Below are 8,022 nucleotides of genomic sequence, written 5' to 3'. Positions count from 1 at the left end.
ACCACATTTCCATTTCCAGCTTTTTTTACTGGTGGAGATAATATTCTCATGGACTTTCCTGCCTGGGCTGACTTTGAGCCTTGAACCTCAGATGTGAGCCATTTGAGCAGCTAGGATTACAGATGTGAGCCACTGGCACCTGGCTTCATAAATCACTTTGGTTGTTTGTGTGTTTCTGTTTAAGGTCTCCTTATTTAACATCAAGTTGATTTGCTAACATAGAATTCATGACCCATACATAGCATGAAAACTCACGTCTGTGAACTTCAGCTGACACCTATTTTCTCAGTAAGGAATGGCTTTGCCTACTAGAAACATTTCAGCTCTAGGGGCTGGGAAGGTGGCTCAGTGGTAGAGCGCTTGCCTTGCATGCATGAGGCCCTGGGTTCGATTCCTCAGCACCACATAAGCAAAAAGAAAAAAAGCCAGAAGTGGCGCTGTGGCTCAAGTGGTAGAGTGCTAGCCTTGAGCTGAAGAGCTGAGGGACAGCGCCCAGACACGGAGTTCAGGCCCCACGACTGGACCAAAAAAAAAGAAACATTTCAGCTCTATTCTTCCCCCCCCCCACCCCCTGCCAATCCTGGGGTTTGAAGTCAGGGCCTGGGCACTGTCCCTTTTGCTCAAGGCTAGCACTCTACCACTTGAGCCATAGAACCACTTCCAGTTTTTTCTGTTTATGTGGTTCTGAGGATTCAAACCCAGGACTTCATACATTCTAGGCAAACACTCTACCACAAAGCCACATTCCTAGCTGAGGGCTACAATAAAACACAGTTATACCAGACATGGAGACACACATTTGTAATCCCAGCTATTTGGAAGGCTGAGGTATACCAACATCTGTGGCCAGTCCTTGGCAAAAGTACATGTTGTTGTCTGAAAAATAACTAAAGCAAAAATGGCTGGAGATGTGTGGCTCAAGTGGTAGAGCAATAACTGAATTCAAACTCCATTATTACATATATATAACATATATAAATGTACCATCACCATATATATGTATGCATGCATGTATATGCATGTGTGTTTATATAAATAAATATATAAATATATTTATATATTATCTATAAAGCTAGTTATTTGACCTTATTTGAGATCTGCTGAAGATGCATACTGGAAAAATCAGGTCATAAGAATAGCCATAATAAAACCTCAAGTATCGGGTTATAGGGGCAGAAATAATTTTCAGTGATTAGATGAATTTGCAGATCTAAAACTCATGAATGAAGCTAATTCTCACTGAGCTTTTTTGCTCAAGTCTAGCATTCTACTACTGGAGCCAAAACACTATTTCTGGCTCTTTTTGTTTTCTGGTGGTTAATTGGAGATAAGAATCTCACAGACTTTCCTGCCTGGATTGGCTTCAAACCAGTGTCCTCAGATCTCAGTTTCCTGAATAGCTAGGATTATAGGCATGAGCCACTGGTGCTTAGCTTAATTTTAATTCTTTAAAAATTATATGGGCTTGGGGCTGGGGAGGTGGCTCAGTGGTAGAGCACTTGCCTTGCATGCATGAGGCCCTGGGTTCGATTCCTCAGCACCACATAAGCACAAAGAAAAAAGCCAGAAGTGGCGCTGTGGCTCAAGTGATAGAGCGCTAGCCTTGAGCTGAAGAGCGGAGGGACAGCGCCCAGGCCCAGAGTTCAGGCCCCACGACCGGACCCCTCCCCCCAAAAAAAATTATATGGGCTTGTTTTATGGCCCTTCTAGGACCCATCCTGAAGCCCTCCATGCCTTAGTACATTGAAACAGTTATCATGCACATGATACTTTTGTAGAGCAGTAAATTCTCTCCCCTGTGCTGCCACACTGGTGTCCTTACTGTTTGTCTGACACAGCCAGGCAGTCTTGTTTTAATGCCTTTCCATTTGGGCTCCATCTTCCTACAACTCCCTTTCTCCTTATTTTTGTCAGCTTCCTACCTCACTTCTTTCCAGCCTTTGCTCTGCTCTCTTCTTCCTAGCACGTCTCCCACAAGCAGACTATCTGAACGTTCAGCGCTTTCTGTGTAAGTTTTCAGTATAGAGGTCATGTGTGTTTCCTCTCTCTCTTTCGCTCCTTCCTTCCTTCCTCTTTCCTCTTTCTTTCTTTCTTTCTTTCTTTCTTTCTTTCTTTCTTTCTTTCTTTCTTTCTTTCTTTCTTTCTTTCTTTCTTTCTTTCTTTCTTTCTTTCTTTCTCTCTCTCTCTCTCTCTCTTTCTTTCTTTCTTTCTTTCTTTCTTCTTCCCAATATTAAGGCTTGAGCTTTCTTTTGTTCATTCCTCTCTTCCTTCTTCCCTCCCTCCCTCCCTTCCTTCTGTCCTTCTTTCCTTTCTCTTTCTTTCCTTCTTCCTTCTTTCCTTCATTTATCTCTCCTTCCTTCCCTCCCTCCATCTCAGCCTGCCTGCCTGCCTTCCTTACCTCCCCCACTCCCTCGCTCCTTCCTTCCTTCTATTGAGGCTTAAACTCATAGCCTCATACTTTTGCTGGGCTTTTTCACTCACAGCTGGCACTCTGCCGCTGGGATCACACCTCCACTTTGGCTTTTTGCTGGTTAATTGGGGATGGAATCAAGTGGACTCTTCTTCACAGACTGGTTTCAAACCATGATCCTCTGGTTTTCAGCCTCTCACGTAGCGAGGGTTCCTGGTGTGATGACTGGTAACTGACTCTGGGCCTTTTTAAATTTTTCTCTCCTTCTAATATAAGGATTTTGGAGGAACATAAACATTCAGAACATGACATCATCCAAATTAGTTACTACTCTCCTGTATCTCTATCACAATGCCTAAATGGTTACGGTGTGATTTGTTAGCTAGTATGCCTGATTTTTTTTTTTTTTTTTTTTACAATATCACTTCCCTAACTCCCAGTTTTTCCTTCCCATCCCCATCTACAAGTTGGATAGTTCATTTTCAACTTTCAACATAGACTCCAGTAAGGACCACTGCTGCACTCGTTCATAATATGCCTGTTTCATGGATGAATTTCCCAGAACTAGATGCTGAGATGACTTTTTCTCTAAGTCATTTACTAAGGAAGAATTCTCAGAAGATTGTTAAGGGATATTCCTAAGGTCTGTTTTCCATTACTGTAACAAAAATACTTGAGACAATCAATTTAAATAGAGGAAAAAGGGTTTTTGTTTTTGTTTCTTAAAAAGGAAAGCTTGGCTTTGGCTCCGAGTTTTGCTGATGTTAATTTCTGGTTGGTTGGCTTTGTGCATTGGGATTGGCATTCCACAACCCATTGAAGGGCAGACCCTTCCAGGGACCTAAGACCTGCTGTTAGGCCCCCACCTCTTACTTAAAGCTTCCACCACCCTCCAACAGTGCCACACTGAAGACCCAGCTCTGAATGCACTAGTCTTTGGGGAGATGCTCCAGATCCAAGTTAGTACAAGGTGAGAGGAAGCAGGTCAAGGGAGAAGACAGAGTCAGTAGAGATGGAATTGGAGATAAGGTCCTAGCATGGTGCCTTCAGCCTACCATGCTGAGAGCTCTGCCGTACATGCTGCCCCTGTTGTGACTGAAGGTAAGGAGCCGGCCTGCAGACCTCTGCACCCACCAGTCAGCCCTTAAGAGCCACTCAGGAGCAGAGCTCCCAGTTGAGGACTGGATTAGCTGCAAGGACAGATGTACAGGTTGCTAGTCCAAGGCAAGGCTCAGTGTCCAATAACAGAGACAGGGCAGGGTAAGACAATACCAGACAATGAGGGTCTCCAGTGGAGGGGCATGTTTATCTCATTTCTGTGACCCCCCTTTACCCCAAATAGAATAATGGCATGGTAATTCTTTGTAAGAGTTCATCATTGAATTAGAACATTTGGGGGCTCACGCCAGTAATCCTAGCCACTCAGGAGGTTCAAAGCCAGCTGGGGCAGAAAAGTCTATGCGACTCTTATCTCCAATAAACTACTCAGAAAAAGCTGGAAGTGGAGCTGTAGTTCAAGGGGTAGAGCACAAACCTTGAGCAAAAGAAGCTCAGGGATGGCACCCAGGCCATTCTGAGTTCAAGCCCTAGGACTGGCACAAAAAAAGGAAGAAAGATAGAAAGAAAGATAGAAAGAAAGAGAGATAGAAAGAAAGAAAGAAAGAAAGAAAGAAAGAAAGAAAGAAAGAAAGAAAGAAAGAAAGAAAGAAAGAAAGGAAGGAAGGAAGGAAGGAAGGAAGGAAGAAGAAGAAGAAGAAAATCTGGGTCATGTTTCTATAAAAATATAATTAAAAAATAAATAAAATTAACCTAAGAGAGAGAAAATCTTAGATTCTTCAATCTAAATTGGGAAATGAAAATTGAGAAAATATTTTAAAAAACTGATACCTCATCAAATTAAGAGACTAAATTTGACATATGTTATATTCTTGTTATGTTACATATTATACATTTATTTTATATTACATAGTATATATTCATTATATATTATATATGATCTTTAAACATACATCATTTAAGCTGGCCAGTGGCTCAAGCCTATAATCCTAGCTACTCAGGAGATCTGAAGATCACAGTTCAAAGCCAGCCTGGGTAGCAAAGTCTGTGAGACTCATCTCCAATTAACCACAGAAAAAGCTGAAAGTTGCATTGTGGTTCCAGTGGTAGAGTACTAGCCTTAAGCAAAAGGAGCTCAAGCCCAGAGTTCAAGCCTCAGGACTAGCAAAAAATAATCATTTAGAATATTTCAGAGCATAAAGAAAATAGAGAAGCATCACACTTATTTAATGTATTTATAGATTGACTGGTGCCTGTACTAGGCTTTAGACTATGGACTGTGAACTCTTACTCTGCTTTTTCAGTTCAAGGCTTGCACTCTACCACTTGGGCCACAGCTATACTCCTAGCTTTTTCTGCTCACTTGGAGTCCCTCAGATTTTCTGCCTGGGCTGGCTTCAAACCTTGATCCTAACCTCAGTCTCCTAGGTAGCTAGATTACAGGTGTGAGCCATACTAGCACCTGGCTCAAGGATTTATTTTATTTTATTTTTGGTTGGTCATGGGGTTTGAACTCAGGGCATAGGTGTTGTCCCTGAGCCTCTCTGTGCTCAAGGCTATCACTCTACCACTTTGAGCTACAGCTCCACTTCCAGTTTTTAGGTGATTAATTGGAGATAAGAATCTCACAGACTTTTCTGCCTGGGTTGGCTTCAAATCAGGATCCTCAGATTGCAGCCTCCTGAGTAACTAGGTTATAGGTGTGACACTGGCGCCCGGCTCTCCCTTGGTTTTCCAAGTTTGCCTCTGAACTCAGCTGTCCATTCCGTGATATCCCTTTACTAAAAGTAGCTTGCACCATTTACAAGTAAGAACCTCTGCTGTTCACAGGGGTCAAAGGTGACAAAGAGGCGGTGCTTCTCTTTGTGGATGCTCAGAAAGGTATTTGAGAAAACTCAAGATCCATTTCTGATAACAACCCTTTCTGAAGGCAGACTAAATGGATACCACTTTAATGCGATGAATAATATATATCTCAAACCAAAAGCCAATGTCCTGCTTAATGGTGAAGCACTGGACATGTAGCAAATAATGTAGTTCTCCTCCTCTCATTCCTGGCAAGGAAAAAAACAGGCAAGAAAAAGGGAGATGAGATATAACTCTGGTCAAAGAAGAAGCAACGTTATTGTCTTGTGCATTGCTATGCATTCTTGAAAAAAAAAAAAAAGAAGAGAATCAATGGGAAATCAGGGGAAAGAAGTAACCATTATTAAGAGGCCTAGTTCAAATATGTTTGTCACATTAGCAACCAGTACAAGATACAATGGCATAAAAAAAAAATCTCATTCATGACAGCACTGGGTGAGACCCATGAAAGAACTCCATTCTCTGGTACCAGAATGTTTGATTTATTTTTATTTTTTGTCAGTCGTGGGCCTGAACTCAGGGCCTGGGCGCTGTCCCTCAGCTCTTCAGCTCAAGGCTATTGCTCTACCACTTGAGCCACAGTGCCACTTCTGGCTTTTTCTGCTTACGTGGTGCTGAGGAATGGAACCCAGGGCCTCAGGCATGCAAGGCAAGCGCTCTTCCACTGAGCCACCTTCCCAGCCCCTGGTATCAGAATTTTAACCCAAGGCCTCATGCTTGCTTGGCTTGCTTGTTCACAGCAGATGTTCTACCACTTGAGTCATGCTTCCAGCCTAGGTTTTTTTATTTTGTTGGTCATTTTTGGAGATGCGGGTTTAGGAATTTTTCTTGGGCTGGCATTGAACTGCCACTGTCCAGATCTCAGTCTCTCTCTCTCTCCCCCCCCCACACCTCTCTTTTTGTCAGTCGTGGGGCTTGAACTCTGGGCCTGGGCGCTGTCCCTCAGCTCTTCTGCTCAAGGCTAGCACCCTACCACTTGAGCCACAGCGACACTTCTGGTTTTCTGAGTGGTTCATTGGAGATAAGAGTCTCAGAGACTTTCTTCCTGGGCTGGCTTTGAACCATGATCCTCAGATCTTAGCCTTCTGAGTAGCTAGGATTATAAGTGTGAGCCATCAGCACCTGGGGATCTCAGTCTCCCTCTCTCTCTCTCTCTCTTTTTTTTTTATTGTTGGTTGTGGGGCTTGAACTCTGGGCCTGGGTGCTGTCCCTCAGCTCTTCAGCTCAAGGCAAGCGCTCTACCACGCTCTACAGTGTCACTTCCAGTTTTCTAGTGGTTTATTGGAGATAAGAGTCTCATGGTCTTTCGTGCCCAGGCTGGCTTTGAACCTTGATCTTCAGATCTCAGCCTCCTGAGTAGCTAGGATTACAGGTGTGAGCCACCAGCGCCCGGCTTGATCTCAGTCTCTTGAGTAACTACGATTGTAGACATGAGCCAGCAGCAACTTGCCCTTTGTGTATATATATATATATATATATATATATATTGTATATATTTTTTAATGTGTGTGTGCCCATGCTGGGGCTTGAACTTAGGGTCTGGGTACTGTCTTGAGCTATTTTGCTTAAGGTTAGCATTCTACCACTTGGTCCACAGCTCTACTCTGTCTTCTCGGTAGTTAATTGAAGGTAAGAGTCTCACGGACTTTCCTGCCTAGTCTGGCTTTGGACCATAATCTTTAGATTTCAGCCTCCTGATTTGCTAAGATTATGTGTGTGAGCCACCAGCACCTGACCCTTTGTATGATTTTTTAAGACATCCTTTAGTCTCAGATAACAGGATAAATATTGTGACAGTGTCAATTTTCCCTGATCTATACTAATTAAATGGTAGAGGATGAAAAGATTTGAAAGAATAAACCAACAGCTAATAATGCACTAGGAAATATTGACCTAGCAAATATTTCAATATAATCTAAACTAATAATACTCTGGAAAATGGAGACATATGGTAAGATAGAACATTTTTTGGTGTCTTTTATATTAGCAACTTTTTATTGGCATGTATTTGTTTCAAGGTAGTATTGGAGTGAATGGGTTTCATTGTGACATTTCCATACTTGCATATAATGTATCCCGGTCAAACTCACTCCTTCCATACCACTCCCACAATCCCAACAGGCTTTATTGGTCGATTTTTATACATATCTATCACCCGCTCCACTGTCAATCACAGTTCTCCATTCCTCCCGCCTCCCCCCTCCCCGCATACCTGCCTCCTAACAGGGCCTTTTTCACTTCCGGTCATTTCTTAGTGTATATTAATTGTACAAAGGGGCTTCACAATGGCATTTCACATGTGCATATGTCATATTTTTGTCTGATTAACCTCCTTGGCTCTCTCTCCCATTTCCCCATGCCCTATTTTTCAAAAGCTTTTAGTGAATTTCCTTATGCCATCTTCATATGTAGACACATGTATTTCCTTCATCATTCTCTTTCCCTTTCCTTCCTCTCATTATCTCCCCGAACAGTCCCACAGTTACAACTATGTGTGTGTATATGTGTATGTATGTATCTATGCATATGCATGTCTTTTAGATGGGTGAGAACATGTGATATTTTTAGCTGTTGGAGCTTGGCTCTATTTGATAGTTTCTAGTTCCATCCAATTTAATATGAAGGACATAATTTCACTTTTCCTTATGGCTGAGTACTGTTTCATGGTGTGTGCATATGTGCAATAGTTC

The sequence above is a fragment of the Dipodomys spectabilis genome, unplaced genomic scaffold (genome assembly GCF_019054845.1).
Source record: "Dipodomys spectabilis isolate Male_0828 unplaced genomic scaffold, ASM1905484v1 ptg000127l, whole genome shotgun sequence".
In the NCBI taxonomy this organism is placed as follows: Eukaryota; Metazoa; Chordata; class Mammalia; order Rodentia; family Heteromyidae; genus Dipodomys; species Dipodomys spectabilis.
Note: the sequence above shows the minus strand (reverse complement) of the source record.